Source organism: Pseudophryne corroboree, chromosome 5, assembly GCF_028390025.1.
Source record: "Pseudophryne corroboree isolate aPseCor3 chromosome 5, aPseCor3.hap2, whole genome shotgun sequence".
NCBI lineage: Eukaryota > Metazoa > Chordata > Amphibia > Anura > Myobatrachidae > Pseudophryne > Pseudophryne corroboree.
The window spans coordinates 271,679,390-271,696,790 of record NC_086448.1 but is presented as its reverse complement, the minus strand read 5'-3'; positions in this window follow the sequence as shown (position 1 = coordinate 271,696,790).

Below are 17,401 nucleotides of genomic sequence, written 5' to 3'. Positions count from 1 at the left end.
CACCTTGCCCAGTGGAGAAATACGTTTGTGCCTAATGAATACTGGAGCCAGCACACGCAGAAGACAGCAGAGGGAGATACCACAAGAACTGATGATATCAGAAATTCTTAAAAGGACAGGAGATGAAAGAAATACAGTCACCAATACCAGCCCAGTTCTTGACCTTGGAGTACATGTCCAGTGACTTTGCTGAAGCACAATGTACTAAAGCTTATCCAAGGAGAATACAGTACACACCAGCAGAAGTTTAACTTTCCAGCAACTTATCAAAGGAAAGAACAAAAAGCCATTTAGAAGCAAGTTAAAACAGAAGTTCAGTATTGACTCATTCCAGCAGTACCAGTTGTAGAAGAAAGGAAGCAATACTACTGGACCAGGATAGCCATGTGGAGGGGCTATATCACCAAGTGATTTATCCACAAAACACACAACTAAATACAGGATGTGAATGAACTGCTGATTGCCACCACCACTACTAAAAGAAGCACCAAGAAGGGGCAGTGTCCTTAGTGAAGTTTCTGGAAGACCAAGACTGCAGAGCCTCAGAAGGAGAAATTGCAGCTAGTCAAGCAAGAGTTAATCTTCCTAGGACACTCAAGGTACCAGACATCTAACAAAAGTGAGAAGGAAAAGATTCAGACTGCAAGCTAAGATGCCAACTAGTGTCAAGCAAGTCAGATGATCATTCCTGGGCCTAGTAGGACACTACAGAACACGGATACCTCTAGCACCAGTCTACATGCAAGCATTGTATGACAACACTGAAAGGGAGGAGGGTCCGCATCCTACATACAGCAACAGATGAATTAGGCTATTGAACAGTTGGAAACAGCAGTTGCCTCATCTCAAGCCCTAGAACTACCTGACTATTAAAGAAGGAGGCCATACATAGAAGTCCTTATGCAAAATCATGGACTGAGGTGAAGACCAGTGGCCTACAACTCAAGCAAGCTTGACAGTGGTAATCAAAGAGCACCTACCGGCATCAGAGCAGTGATAGCAGCAACAGTCCTAGAAGAGTATAAGAGCACAGACACAGTGATGAATCAGAAGTCCTAGAAGAGGACAAGAGCACAGGCATAGTGCTGAATCATGAACTTATCATCCAGGGTCCACATGCAGGTACAGAGAAGCTTCAACAAGCAAGAACCAAACACCTGTCAGTGGAAAGGCTGACCATGTATGAAGTAGCACTGCCAAAGTGCGACAAGTAACCATCAGACGATGTATTACCCTCAACTCAGCAACCCTTTTCTAGCATTAATCAATAAAGGTGTTGAATCTCAAGATTCAAAAGGAGGGAAAAACAGATTATCTACTGATGAATGGGAAAGCCAGAAGTTTCTAACATTCACTCACGAAGGTAAACAATATTGTTGGACACGATTACCGCAAGGGGGGAGCAACCAGTCCATCAGATTTCTCAGAGGCAATGGCATTAGTCCTGCAGAAATGGAGACCGCACTTTACAGACATCCAGTTAGTTCAATATGTCGATGATCTGCTTATTGCTGCACAGACAGAAGAGAAGTGAAAAAAGGAAAACAGCATCACTGCTCATCTTTTTGGCAGAAGAAGATTGCAGAGTGTCAAAAGCCAAACTACAGCTAGTACAGAAAAGAGTTATATTTTTAGGACACTGCATATCCCAAGGAACAAGGCATCTTACTGATGAAAGAACAAAAGCAATAACTCAAGCAAAAACCCCAAGAACATTAAATGAAATCAGAGCTTTTCTGGGCCTTATTGGTTATTGCAGAGAATGGATACCCTCAGCCTCATTACTGATGCAACCCCTATATGAATTAACAAAAAAGGAGGCGTCAGCAGAAAACAGGGACACCATTGAAGAAGCAGTAAGAAAACTAAAGCAAGCCATAATAACAGCCCCAGCATTGGGATTGCCTGATTACAAAAAGCCTTTTAACCTATTCTGCCATGAAAACAGAGGGCATTCTTTAGGGATGCTCACCCAGAAATACGGACCAAAACAAAGACCAGTGGCATACTATTCAGCCCAGCTGGATCCGATTATCAGAGGAGCACCATCCTGTGTCCGAGCAATGGCAGCAGCAGCAATACTGAAGGAAAAGGTGACAGACATCATTGTGCTTGATCATCCACTGTGTATACAAGTACCGCACGCTGTAACAGAAATACTAAGTCAAGAAAAAAGCAAGCGTCTTTCTGCAGCCAGACTTACCAAATATGAAGTGATTGCCTAGCCCTCATAGAATTAGAGACTTTACCTCTTCCTAATGTCCAAGATACACCACTGGACAATCCAGACATGAACCTGTTCGTCGATGGATCAAGATATTATGATAATGGATCCCCAAGGACAGGATATGCAGTAACAACTGAAACTTAAGTCATAGACTCTGGACCATTGCTACCAAGAATGACAGCACAAGAAGCAGAACTCATAGCAATGACCAGAGCCTGCATACATGCTGAAAACATGACAGCTAACATCTAGTCCCAGGATTACGCTGTTATTTGGAAAAGTAGGGACTTCAAAGGTGCAAATGGAAAACCCATCAAACATGCCAGTTTGATTATGGAACTCTTCAGAGCATTGGATAGCTCCTGGCTTCAATAAAGCTGCAACAAACTTTGTAGCAGGATGCTGGATCTGTGGAATTAGCAATCCAGGACAAAGAACCAAGACACCTCTAGGAACTATACCCACAGCCTCTTACCCATTTGAAAGACTACAAATTGACTATATACAGTTGCCACGAAGCGGTCCATATGAATATGTACTAGTAGCAACGGACATGTTCAGTCACTGGGCCGAAGCCTGGCCAGTGAGCAAAGCCACAGCAAAAACCACTGCAAAGAAACTGATAGCTGAAGTAGTATGTAGATTTGGGGTACCTGAGATTATAGAATCAGATAGGGGTACACATTTCACAGGAGAAGTCATGCAGCACATAATGAAAGATTTGGGGATACAGCAGGCCTTCCACGTGCCTTACCGCCCCCAGGCGAGTGGGAGGGTGGAACGTTTGAACTTTGACCTTAAGCTAAAACTACAGAAAATGATGACAGAAACCAAAAGAACTTGGCCAGAATGCCTACCTATAGTCTTGTTCAATATTAGGACCACACCTATGAGACCTAGTAAACTGACTCCATATGAAATATTGTTTGGGTCAGCTCTAAGAACAGGTTGTTATTATCCACAACAATTACAACATAATCATGGTGATTTTTACAGGTTATGTACAGGAGGTCTGTAAAACATTGACTAACCTCCATTGCCGAGTGTTTTCTTCCATTCCAGACCCAGAAGGATCAGCTACGCATAAGCTAAATCCAGGAGATTGGGTCTATTTAAAGAGACATGTGAGAAAGACCTTTGAACCAAGATATGATGGTCCATATCAAGTGCTGCTAACCATGTCTACCTTAAATTAAGGTGAAAGGTCGTGATACCTGATTACATGCATCCCACTCGAAGAAGTTGACAGTGACTCTCCAGCCAGAAGAATGAAGTTGCTTATCCTTTGGTTGTTGTTAGGGGTAATCCCCAAGGTTTGGACTATAAGTCCAGGGGACTGGTTTACTGAAAGGGAATAGTTCAGGCCTAGTGTAGGTAGAATAGGGAGAAAAAGTGGAATCAAAAAGAGGGGAAATGATGGTGTAGGAGCTTCCGCAGTATAGCAAATATATTGATTCACGCTTTTTTGCATTGATTAAGATATTTACTGTTAATCACAAAAATAGGTTCATGTTTCCTTAAAAATATTGGACAGATATATTCAGACTTTATACCTCGAATATCTTGTTCTAAAGCATGACGTGTTCAAGGACAAGGCAACAGATGTATTCAAGGCTAATTGGAAAGAAGTTTATGTCCGAAAAACTGATAAACGAAGCACTAACCATTTTTCTAGAATGTTTTAATTGTTAATTATAATCTTGTATGACAATTGATGTATTACTGTTTTTGAGACATACATGGTGTATTCTGATTGGCTAAATATATTGGCACACATGAATCCTTTGTCCTCCAGCTATAAAATAAACCTTATATGGCCCCTAAGCCAGGTCAACTATGAACTGCTTAGGTTACACATGATCTTGTGTCACCTTTTCATTCACTGATCTCCAACCGGTTGCAAAAGAAACAGAATTCTGACTGATGACTGCAGAGAGTTTATAGACCCGACCTGAACAGGTTAACATACCCTATCAGTGGCGGCTTAGCGTTTGCACTGCTGCTAAAAGCAGCTAGCGAGCGAACAACTCGGAATGAGGGCCATGGTTTTGCCGATTTGCTAACAAATTTACTGCTGCAATCAGGTCTGAATTAGTCCCTCAGTACACTGCTCCTACTGTATAACTGGCAGTGAATAGCACAGCTGTGCTGATGTGGATGCAGGCAGTTAATTAGAAGCACTCCTGCAGCTTTTTTAATCATTATATCTGAATGGAAGCATCCTACATAACCAAGGAGCCAGTTGCCAGGTAATTTAACACCCCCATACAGTACATCACAGTCACGAAAAAGCAATTTGCAGATTCTGAGATTTTTTCACAGATTTAAAGATTCCCCAACTACTAATCTGTGCCTATGCATTACAGATATGTGCCCTCTTCCCATTTTTGTGATTGCCATATAAATTAATACAGAAAGCACATTAATGACCTCTATATAAAACAGAGAGCATGTGAATGCTAGACATTTAATGCAGAGAACATGTAAATGAATATAAGAGGTAATGGAGCTCTAAAGGGGTGCAAGTATGCTGGTACGCTCAGGTACGGAGTACCCTTAACAATTTGGCAGCGGGTACGCAGTACCACCTGCCACACATTTGCCATTACCACAATTATAATGTGCCACAAAGCAACAAGACAATGGTGCTTGGCAGCATGACGGCTCCTCCCACTTTGTCAGGGTTACTGGGAGTGCGAGAGTGGCTGTATTTTCCTGTTATAATGGAGGCATTACTATATATTGTTATTAAATTGGGGGCATTACTATATATTTCTATTATACTGGAGATAGCATTATATACTTCTATTATACTGCGAGCATTACTATATATTTTTAGCCTTGTCTCCAGATTCCCCCCCAAAAAAGGGGCTGTCGTGTGGCCATGCCGCTATTGTAATGTAGCCACTCCCACTAGCAGCATGTGGCCACGCCTCCTCACAACACATGATCACACCCAGTTTTCGTCACTAAGAAAATATTTCTACTTGCACCACTGGAGCTCTATCAAATAAACAATCAACAGTCAGAGCACTATGCTGCCTAGCATATGTTCTGGCCAGTGGACAAACATGAGATCTGTAACTAAGGATACACATGCTCAGGGGCAGGAGCTAGTGGGCTGCAACAATGCCAGCTATAATGGGTACAGCACAGAGGGCACATTCATCATGCATACAGCATTAGCACATCTGCACACAGCACATCAGGGTATCACACACCCAGGGGGCAGCTTTCCACGGCCAGGAGGAGCTTATGCTCATTTCATTCCATTTCTGGGATCTGGTCTCTAGGTCGACAGTAACTAGGTCGACACTATCTTGGTCGACCACTATTGGTCGACAGTAACTAGGCCGACAGGGTCTCTAGGTCGACATGTTCTAGGTCGACAGGTCAAAAGGTCGACATGAGTTTTTCACGATTTTTTTCTTTTTTTAAACCTTTTCATACTTAACGATCCACGTGGACTACAGTTGGGAACGGTAACCTGTGCCGAGCGCAGCGAGGCACCTTGCCCGAAGCATGGTGAGCGAAGCGAGACATGCAAGGGGACACGGTGCACTGATTGTGGTTCCCGGTCATTCTACGAAGAAAACGACACAAACCCCCCATAAAAACTCATATCGACCTTTTGACCTGTCGACCTAAAGACCCTGTCGACCTAAAGACCCTGTCGACCTAGAGACCCTGTCAACCTAGTTACTGTCGACCAATAGTGGTCGACCTAGACACTGTTGACCTAGTTACTATCTACTTTCCATACCACACCCCCATTTCCACTTCCCCACCCGCACTGGCACCACACTGACTGCAATCTCCCCCCCCAAAAAAATTTTTTATGTGGGGTCTGCCAACATCTATGGCTAGCCCTGATCCTCTGAGCCTTGCCCGGTATTGTATCCTGTAACCAGCACGAGGCTGGGAGGGGGGGGGGCTAGGGTAATGTGTGGGGTCCTCCTGCCATAACATTAACCAGCCCCAAACTGGTCAGGCCAGGGCTGGAATTCTTTGGAAGGAGGGACCCCAAAAAATACATTGGTATGCCCCACGCCCCTGGTAGCAGTGGGAGTGAGGTTCATGGTATGGTAATATTGTTCTTTATAGGGGGTCTACAGGTCCAAGCAAGCCTGCCCCACCATATTGGCACTTGGAGAACCACAAGTGCCAGCATGCCTAGACATTAAAGTTCCACTGGCATCTATAGTCCACCTGTAAAGAAAATATTGACATAAAGACAGGACACTGAATGTCTTAATTTATTACGCAGCATCTCCGCCAAGGGTTCTGGGTGATGACGCGGTGTGCCGCAATTGGCTTGCCATGGTCATCTTGAATTTTAAAAATGGCTCTGACAGCGAGCCAATCATGGGTCACAGCCACATTTTTAAATGGGATACGCCACCATTGTGCCTGTAGGGCAGCAGTGGAAACCCATCACTGCTGCCTTACACCCGCTAACAAACTCTGCAGTAATGGCTGACTGGGATAGGATCCAGGCCTGCCACCTTCACTGGGTCCCGCCGCACTGGCGGATGATGCGAGGATCCCTCCAGATCCGCAACAGGAGATGCTCGATAGGCCCTGCCCACAACAACTGACAGACAGCAGTCTCTCAATTGTTCTATTAGTGTAATTGTCGGCCAATCAGCCCATCGCGCCATACATTACAAATCTTCAGCGGTACCCGGAAGTGCCAGGAACCACCGGGGAGATGCTACAGTGACTCAAGTGACCACAGGCACCAAACGGGAGGTAGCCTGCGGCATGAATCCCCCTGACAGTGAGCAAGATGTTTAAAAGGTACCATACTGTGGGGCATATTAAGGTGTCAGGGGCATAACTGTGGGGCATAATAAGGTGTCCTGGGCAGTACTATGTAGAGCCTAATAAAGTGTCAAGGGCATTACTGTGTATAGCTTATTATGGTGCAAGGGACATTACTGTGTGATGCATAATTTGGTGCAAGAATGGTGCAATGGACATTATGGTATGGTGCATTATATGGTGCAATGGGCATTATGGTGTGGTGCATAATATGGTGCAGAGGGCATTACGGTGTGGTGCATAATATGATTTAAGGAGCATTACTGTGTGGTGCATAATATGGTGCAAGAGGCATTATGGTGTGGTGCATAATATGGTGCAAAGGGCATTATGGTGTGGTGTATAATATGGTTCAAGTTGTTTTATTCTGTGGTGCATAATATGGTGCAAGGGACATTACGGTGTAGTGCATAATATGGTGCAAGGGGCATTATGGCGTGTGGCATAATATGGTACAAGGGGCATTACGGTGTGTGGTATAATATAGTGCAAGAGGCATTACGGTGTGGTACATAATATGGTGTAAGGGGCATTACTGTGTGGTGCATAATATGGTGCATAGAGCATTACTGTGTGGTGCATAATATGGTGCAAGGGGCATTACAGTGTGGTGCATGATATAGTGCTGGAGGCATTACAGTGAAGTATACTATGGTGCAGGGAGCATTACGCTGTGGTGCATAATATGGTGCAAGGGAAATTACAGTGTGGTGCATAATATGCTATAAGGGGTATTACGGTGTGGTGCATAATATGGTGCAAGGGGCATTACAGTTTAGTGCATAATATGGTGCAAGGGGCATTACAGTTTAGTGCATAATATGGTGCAAGGGCAATTACATTGCTGCATATTGTGTAAGGCGCATTATGGTGTGGTTCATAATGTGTGAGGGGTAGTACTATAAGAAGGAAAAATGACACAATATGAGCTGCATGAATCAGGAAAAATTGATTTCATGTGGAGGTGCAGGGTGCAAAACTGGGGTGTAAGGTAGTCTTTTCCTGCTAGACCATACCCCTTGCAGTGAGGAACATTTTTTACTGATCGCACTGGGAGCCAAAGGGGTATATTTACTAAGGTACGGGTTTGTAGAAGTGGAGATGTTGCCCATAGCAGCCAATCAGATTTTAATTATCATTTATCTAGCACCTTCTAAAGTATAATTGCAAGAATCTGTTTAGGCTGCTATGGGCAACATCTCCACTTTTATAAACATGCATCTTAGTAAATATACCCCAAATTGTCAAGAAATGGCCCTGTCTTCGACCTCCATAATCATCAAGGTTTCCCATCTTTCCCAATAAATAATGCTTGGTTACTGAGATGGGTCTGCCCAGTTTCTTAGTGATTGAGCATCAGATTTATTAAGCTTGGTGAAGTGATAAAGTGTCAACAAAGGAAGAAGAAAGGAAGGCTCTTGTGTGGGCGCACTCTTAAATAGTTGAAATAAAGTTCAAATAGTTTTAATTATACATAAGGGTTAATAAAATATAACTTTTATTGGATATACATTATAAAGAATATCTCATGATTACCCATTAAGCATTCTAGGATCCAAAAGATGAATGTGATTTAAAATACGTATTAAATTTAAAAATTTTAATTTAAAAGAAATTGTTTTGGAAAAATGAGGGAATGTTCTGGTCCTGTCTCACAGGATGTGATAAGAAAGGATGTAGACACTTTGCTTTTCTACATCCGTTTCAGCCCGACCAGTACAGAAAATCTGTATTGTTGAGACCAAACTATGGTCAATTATCAAATATGAAAAAGCTGGACAGGTCCGGCAATGGATAGTGAGACATTACCCACTTCCCACCAGTCACCAACCAAATGCACTGTATCATTTATTGATAAATAAAGAGATCAAAGAGTCTAGAGTAATTGTGTAAACAGAGTATGCCTACAAGAGGTAGGGATATTTTAGAAAATAATGAAGTCAAGTGGTGATACTGCTGTTGGTTCAGATAACACACATCACAGGAAAAAAGTCTACTACACTGGGTATTCCCTGTGAGTCTCCCCCTCAGGAGATCAAAGAGTCTAGAGTAATTGTGTAAACAGAGTATGCCTACGAGAGGTAGGGATATTTTAGAAAAGAATGAAGTCAAGTGGTGATACTGCTGTTGGTGTCAGATAACACACATCACAGGAAAAAAGTCTACTACACTGGGTATTCCCTGTGAGTCTCCCCCTCAGGAGATCAAAGAGTCTAGAGTAATTGTGTAAACAGAGTATTCCTACGAGAGGTAGGGATATTTTAGAAAAGAATGAAGTCAAGTGGTGATACTGCTGTTGGTGTCAGATAACACACATCACAGGAAAAAAGTCTACTACACTGGGTATTCCCTGTGAGTCTCCCCCTCAGGTGAGTATCACCACTTGACTTCATTCTTTTCTAAAATATCCCTACCTCCCGTAGGCATACTCTGTTTACACAATTACTCTAGACTCTTTGATCTCTTTATTTATCAATAAATTATACAGTGCATTTGGTTGGTGACTGGTGGGAAGTGGGTAATGTCTCACTATCCATTGCCGGACCTGTCCAGCTTTTTCATATTTGATAATTGACCATAGTTTGGTCTCAACAATACAGATTTTCTGTACTGGTCGAGCTGAAACGGATGTAGAAAAGCACAGTGTCTACATCCTTTCTTATCACATCTTGTGAGACAGGACCAGAACATTCCCTCATTTTTCCAAAACAATTTCTTTTAAATTTAAATTTTTCAATTTAATACGTATTTTAAATCACATTAATTTTTTGGATCCTAGGATGCTTAATGGGTAATCATGAGATATTCTTTATAATGTATATCCAATAAAAGTTATATTTTATTAACCCTTATGTATAATTAAAACTATTTGAACTTTATTTCAACTATTTAAGAGTGCACCCACACAAGAGCCTTCCTTTCTTCTTCCTTTGTTGACACATGTTTCTTCTGGCTCTGGGCGCACCACCATATTGGACAGAGATTTGATAATTCACGTAAACATATCTTAATTGTCCGAATTCTGGTTTGTTCATCATTTGTTATATCACTCATATTGAGATCAGTGCCGGGTCGCCCCTTTGCTTTTCTCCTAACTGAAGTGATAAAGTGTAAGGTGATAACGCACCAGCCAATTGTTTTGTTCATATGTTTGTAAATCCAGTCATCAGGACACAGAGACATGTGAGTTCACTGCTGTGCTGTTTTATTTCATCAACAACTCCAGACACACTGCACACTGGACCACCCACTTCCCAGCATCCCCCTGGTCCCAGGGACCATCACTGAAGATTCAGGCTTACACAGATTAGTAAGGGAGTGTCTACAAATATTAAGCATTCTAATACACTAACATCACATCCTCTTTTCTTTAAAGATAAGCCCTATACGCAACATCATCTAACACGTTTCAATGAGTCTCTCAGGTCTGCGTATTTCCCTTTTGGGTCTTTCATACACAGTCTATGTTTCATCAACCATGTTGGACCTTTCTAGAATCGTGGTTGGTTCACCATTATCAGGATCATCATACATGTCAGATGAAGGGTATTCTTCAGTCATGTTGTCTTCATTATGGTTAGGTTGAGATCTTAAATCCACCCGATTTCTTCTTACTTCCGTTCCACGCTCTGTACGTATAGTATAAGATCTTGGTGCTACTTGTGCTTGCACAATACCTTTCTGCACCCAAATACCTTTCTCGTGATCTCTGAGATGGACTTGGTCACCCGATTTTAGATCAGATAAGCTTTTTGTTCGTCTGTCATGGAACAGTTTCTGTTTCGCCTGTTGACGTTCCTTACTCAGTCTGACCAATGCTGAGTTATGTGTATTAAGCAGTTCATCATGTATCGGGTGATTTGCTCTAATCCTCCTTCCTATCAGCATTTGTGCAGGAGAAAGTCCATTCTGTAAAGGTGTACTGCGGTAGATTAAAAGACTTTTGTAGAAATCTTCTTTACCTTCTTGAGCTTTTTTCATGACACTCTTTACAGTTTTTACTGAACTTTCCACCAACCCATTTGAGCGTGGATAGTGGGGACTTGACGTAGTATGGACAAATTCCCACTCGTCAGCAAATTGTCTAAATTCAGCACTGGAAAACTGAGGACCATTGTCAGTGAACACTTCCATAGGAACACCGTGCCTTGCAAAGATTGACTTCATGCAATTGATTACGGCTTTACTAGTAGTTGTATGTAGTGTCTTCACCTCAGGGTAGTTAGAGTAATAATCAGTCATGACAATGTACGTTTTCCCATTACAATTAAACAAATCTGCGCCAACTTTCTGGTACGGTCTCTCTGGCACTGTTAGGTTCCTGGTGCTCAGAACAAGGGAGATGTTCATGAAGTGAGTCCAGAGCACCAGGACGTAACGCTGGGAAAGGGGGATGGAAAAGGGAATAGCCCCTGGCGCCCTAACTCTGTTGTCTCACCAGTGCTGTCAGAAATCCCTTGCGAGACTATGGTTTCTTGAGCCCTTGGCAGCCGCGTTTGAAGGGCGGATTATGTCTGCCCAACTCCGATGCCCCCCGGTCTTAGTGAGAGACAAAGGGAAATCCGAGACAGGATGATAACAAGAGGCCCTCTAACTAAGCAAACAGGCCAGGGGCTACAAGCTAACTAAAAACCTAAAGTATGTGCGGAGAAACCGCCAAAGGAAAAGAACAACAAAGGAAATGCTGATCACACGCCGACACAATACCTTTGTGTACCGGCGGTGACAGCATAAGCAGAACCCTCTGCAAAACACCAGGGACAGAAACAATAATGGAATACAGCGGCCTAGGCCAACGGACGCGGCAGAGCCGCTACTCACGGAACCGGTATGAATACTGGCAAACGAACAGGAACCCTCAATGATGCCGACACACACTCTCAGAACTGGAGGACAGGCAGAATCCCAAACGACAGACCGGTGGACACCAGGAAACCAGGAACTTGACCAGGGATAGGCAAAGCCAATGGACATCAGGGCAGGAACGCCTCACAGCAGGACACGGGCTCAGACACAGGAATCGACACAGGGACTGACACAGGAATCAACACAGGAAGCAGCTAGTCAGATACTGCTATACAGGAGCTCAGGGACTGGCAGGAACCAGCACAGACTTCAAGCAGACTGAAAACCAAGAAATATCATCAGCATCTGTGAATTGCAGTCAGCCAGCATATAACAGAGAGGCCTAATTAATAATCCCATGCAGCTACCCTGTTGCATGACTCTAAACTGACAAGATGCAATTAGCAGCCAGGTGAGGTTGAACACATGGGAACAAGCTGCAATTACACAGACTCACCAGCGGCAGCAGACAAGAGTATTCTAAAACAGAGCAACAGGAAATCCTGGAATGCAAGACAACTTTATAAACATAAAATAGGAATGAACCACTACCTGTGGTTCATAACAGTATCCCCTCCTTAAGGGTGAGCTCCGAGCACCCCATGACACCCACGGGGAACATAAACAGAAGTATAACATAAAATACAGAACAAAAATGCAAAACAGGAATGAGCCACAGCCGTGGCTCATAACATTACCCCCCCCCCCCCCCCTTGAGGAGGGGTCAAAAGACCCCAAAATTCAGACTATCCAGAACAAGGGATACAAAAAAACCAAAACAAAAACCTGACACACTGGTCTAACAGACAAGAAAACAAAAAACAAGCTGTAGCAACAACTTGTAACAGTGCCCTCCCCTTGATGGTGGCCACTGGACACAAGACAAGGGAAAAAAAAAATCTTTTTTTTTTTATCAAGGCAAGAGTCAAAAATTATTTCTTTTTCTTCTTCTTCTTTTTACAAAGCTCTTTAGGTCTGACCAAGGTAATTCCCCAAACATTGTCTGAACTGATGGTACCACCCAGCAAGGCTGCGTTCAAATCAGAGACAGGTCTCTTACCCTTGGGAGCTGAACTTTCTGGTAAAGTACTATTATTAGAAGAAGAAGTCAGAAAAGCACATCCTGCAGTCAAAACAACGGGCTGGGACTCTTGTGCCGAGTTTACAGTATTTGGTGGACTCTCAGCAGACAAGACGGGTGACTTAGAGGAACCTGAACCAATTTCTTTGGAACTATATCTTTTAATAATTGCATCACAGAATGCTAGGGGATCCTGAAGAATGGGATCTTCAGCTTTCATTAGGCTGGTCGCCAACTCAAAAGGCTCTCCTCTAAAAGAATAAATCAGATAGAGCCCAAGGTTTTCTGAAGTGATGCCCAGAAATGGTCTAGACAACATAATAGTGTAATAGTGTTTGAAAAGCGCCAGAAATTGGGCTAAGTCCCCATCAAAGGTTATGGATGTTGAGATATCAGAGTCAGGATCTGTTTCCTTCTCATCTGACTGACTGGAGTGCTTTGCTAAGACCTGGTCACTATTGACCTTACTCGAGGCTGAGACTCTCTGAACCCCACCCGGGGCAGTGACTTTCTGAACCCCACCCGGGGCAGTGACTTTCTGAACCCCACCCGGGGCAGTGACTTTCTGAACCCCACCCGGGGCAGTGACTTTCTGAATCCCACCCGGGGCAGTGACTTTCTGAACCCCACCCGGGGCAGTGACTTTCTGAACCCCACCCGGGGCAGTGACTTCCGGGAACCCCGCTGGGGCAGTGGCCTCCGGGAACCCCGCTGGGGCAGTGGCCTCCGGGAACCCCGCTGGGGCAGTGGCCCCCGGGAACCCCGCTGGGGTCAGCACCTCGGATTCTTTTACTGGGACCGGGCCGTTGGCCTCCCTGACTGGGATCGGGCCATCGGCCTCCCTCTCTGAGTCGATAATTATCGAAAGTTCTCCCGGGACTATGACTTCCGGGACTTTTGCTGAAGCAATAACGTTCAGATCCTCCACTAATGCTATGCTTCTTAAGTTCTTTCCTGGGGAAGCGACTTCTAGACCCTTCTTTGGGGCTGCGTCTCTCGAGACCCCACCTGGGGTAACAGCTTCTGAGACCCCTTCTGGTATGGACACCTGAACTACAATATTTGATGTCCCTCTATAAGCTTGGGCATCGGGTACCGCACCAGCACTCTGGGCATCGGGTACCGCACCAAGATCCTGAGCTACGGGCACCACTCCAGGACCCTGGGCTACGGGCACCACTCCAGGACCCTGGGCTACGGGCACCACTCCAGGACCCTGGGCATCGGGCACCACTCCAGGAACCTGGGCATCGGGCACCACTCCAGGAACCTGGGCATTGGGCACCACTCCAGGAACCTGGGCATCGGGCACCACTCCAGGAACCTGGGCATCGGGCACCACTCCAGGGGCTTGCAACTCCGCTTCCACAGGAACCTCAAGAGAGGAGAGAAACATTCTCTTTTGATTCCTGAATCTATAATGGGGCTCCCTTGCCCAAGGACCCCAATTATAGGACAGAGAGCCTTTTAGTGTGGGTTGTGTGACAAGTACCTCTGCCACAGTAGAGACAGGAGTAGGTCTTGTATCCTGACTCAACTTGGCCAGAGGGCAAGACTCGTCACTACACTTTGGCTTGTGCAACTCACAGGTCTGCAGATAGTGGCCTAAACCCCCACAATATAGGCATAAGTTTAAGTTTCTGCGACGCAGACGCTCCTCTTCTGAGAGCCTGGGCCGCAGAAAACTTTTAAACCTTTTCTCTTCAATTAAACCAGAGGATTCTCTTGTCACCATACTGTGAACAAGAGTCTCTTTAGAGATAGATGTACTCTCAACGACTTCTGGCAAGATGAGCAAGATTTTAGTCAGAAGGTTTTGCAGTTGCTTTAGGGATTGCTGCAAAACTTCTAGTCGCTCTGGTCTCAAAGCACTGAAAACAGAGTTCAGGGCTGCGAGAGATGCCTGCAGGGCTTGCATAGTAGACATAGGAGGATTTAAAACTAGACAAGACAAGGCAGGACTAGACAAGGCAGGACTAGACAAGGCAGAACTAGACAAGGCAGGACTAGACAAGGCAGGACTAGACAAGGCAGGACTAAATTTTTGCTAAACAAAACAAGACTTTTTTTTTTTTTTTTTACACACCGGACTGGATTCTAACTCCGGACTGGATTCTAACACCGGACTGGATTCTAACACCGGACTGGATTCTAAACACCGGACTGGATTCTGCACACTGAATTCAAGACAGGACTGGATTCTAAACACCGGATTGGACTCTGCACACTGAACTCCAGACAAGACTGGATTCTAAACACCGGATTGGATTCTGCATACTGAATTCTAGACAGGACTGGATTCTAGACTAGACACTGGACTGGGCCAAAAAAGAAAAAAAAAGTTTTATTTCTTTTTTGTGGTATGGCTGGTGATAATGTTAGGTTCCTGGTGCTCAGAACAAGGGAGATGTTCATGAAGTGAGTCCAGAGCACCAGGACGTAACGCTGGGAAAGGGGGATGGAAAAGGGAATAGCCCCTGGCGCCCTAACTCTGTTGTCTCACCCGTGCTGTCAGAAATCCCTTGCGAGACTATGGTTTCTTGAGCCCTTGGCAGCCGCGTTTGAAGGGCGGATTATGTCTGCCCAACTCCGATGCCCCCCGGTCTTAGTGAGAGACAAAGGGAAATCCGAGACAGGATGATAACAAGAGGCCCTCTAACTAAGCAAACAGGCCAGGGGCTACAAGCTAACTAAAAACCTAAAGTATGTGCGGAGAAACCGCCAAAGGAAAAGAACAACAAAGGAAATGCTGATCACACGCCGACACAATACCTTTGTGTACCGGCGGTGACAGCATAAGCAGAACCCTCTGCAAAACACCAGGGACAGAAACAATAATGGAATACAGCGGCCTAGGCCAACGGACGCGGCAGAGCCGCTACTCACGGAACCGGTACGAATACTGGCAAACGAACAGGAACCCTCAATGATGCCGATACACACTCTCAGAACTGGAGGACAGGCAGAATCCCAAACGACAGACCGGTGGACACCAGGAAACCAGGAACTTGACCAGGGATAGGCAAAGCCACTGGACATCAGGGCAGGAACGCCTCACAGCAGGACACGGGCTCAGACACAGGAATCGACACAGGGACTGACACAGGAATCAACACAGGAAGCAGCTAGTCAGATACTGCTATACAGGAGCTCAGGGACTGGCAGGAACCAGCACAGACTTCAAGCAGACTGAAAACCAAGAAATATCACCAGCATCTGTGAATTGCAGTCAGCCAGCATATAACAGAGAGGCCTAATTAATAATCCCATGCAGCTGCCCTGTTGCATGACTCTAAACTGACAAGATGCAATTAGCAGCCAGGTGAGGCTGAACACATGGGAACAAGCTGCAATTACACAGACTCACCAGCGGCAGCAGACAAGAGTATTCTAAAACAGAGCAACGGGAAATCCTGGCATGCAAGACAACTTTATAAACATAAAATAGGAATGAACCACTACCTGTGGTTCATAACAGTATCCCCTCCTTAAGGGTGAGCTCCGAGCACCCCATGACACCCACGGGGAACATAAACAGAAGTATAACATAAAATACAGAACAAAAATGCAAAACAGGAATGAGCCACAGCCGTGGCTCATAACAGGCACTGCATGTGGACTCAGTGGCTCGACTTGTTGTTTCGGTCTATACGTAATACATAATTCACATGTAGCTGTAGTCTGTGCTATGTCTTGGTTCATTCTTGGCCAATACATAACTTCACGCGCTCTCTGCTTACATTTTTCTTCTCCTACGTGGCCTTCATGTATCTTGCACAGCATAGTTTTTCTTAGTCGTGCAGGTATCACAAACCTATTGCCTTTGTAAATAATACCATTGACAACTGTAAGGTCACTGCGGTACATCCAATGATCATAGATAGACAGCGGGCACGCATGTTTTTCTGTTGACCAACCTTTCAGAATATCTTTCAACACTTTCATTGTGTCATCTGTCTCAGTTTCTTTCCTAATCTGTTCTTGTCTTGCAAGAGACACTGGTAGAGAAGCTACGATCAAATTAACATAGGCTTCTATCTCTTCATCCATCAGACTTTTGGAACCTTCACTTTTGTCCACAGCACGAGAAAGTGTATCAGCAATGTATATGTATTTGCCGGGACAGTACAGCAAGTGTACATCATATTTCTGTAGTCTGATAAGCATTCGTTGAATTCTCATGGGACAGTCATGTAATGATTTAGTCATGATAGCTACCAATGGCTTGTGGTCAGTTTCCACTGTAAATGTTTGACCATACACAAATTGATGAAATCACTCACATGCATATGTGATCGCTAGAAGTTCTTTTTCTATCTGAGCATACCTTGCTTCAGCACTTGTCAGTGCTTCTGATGCATAGATTACTGGTTGCCATGTATCCTCATGTTCTTGTAACAGCACTGAGCCTAGGCCAAATTGCG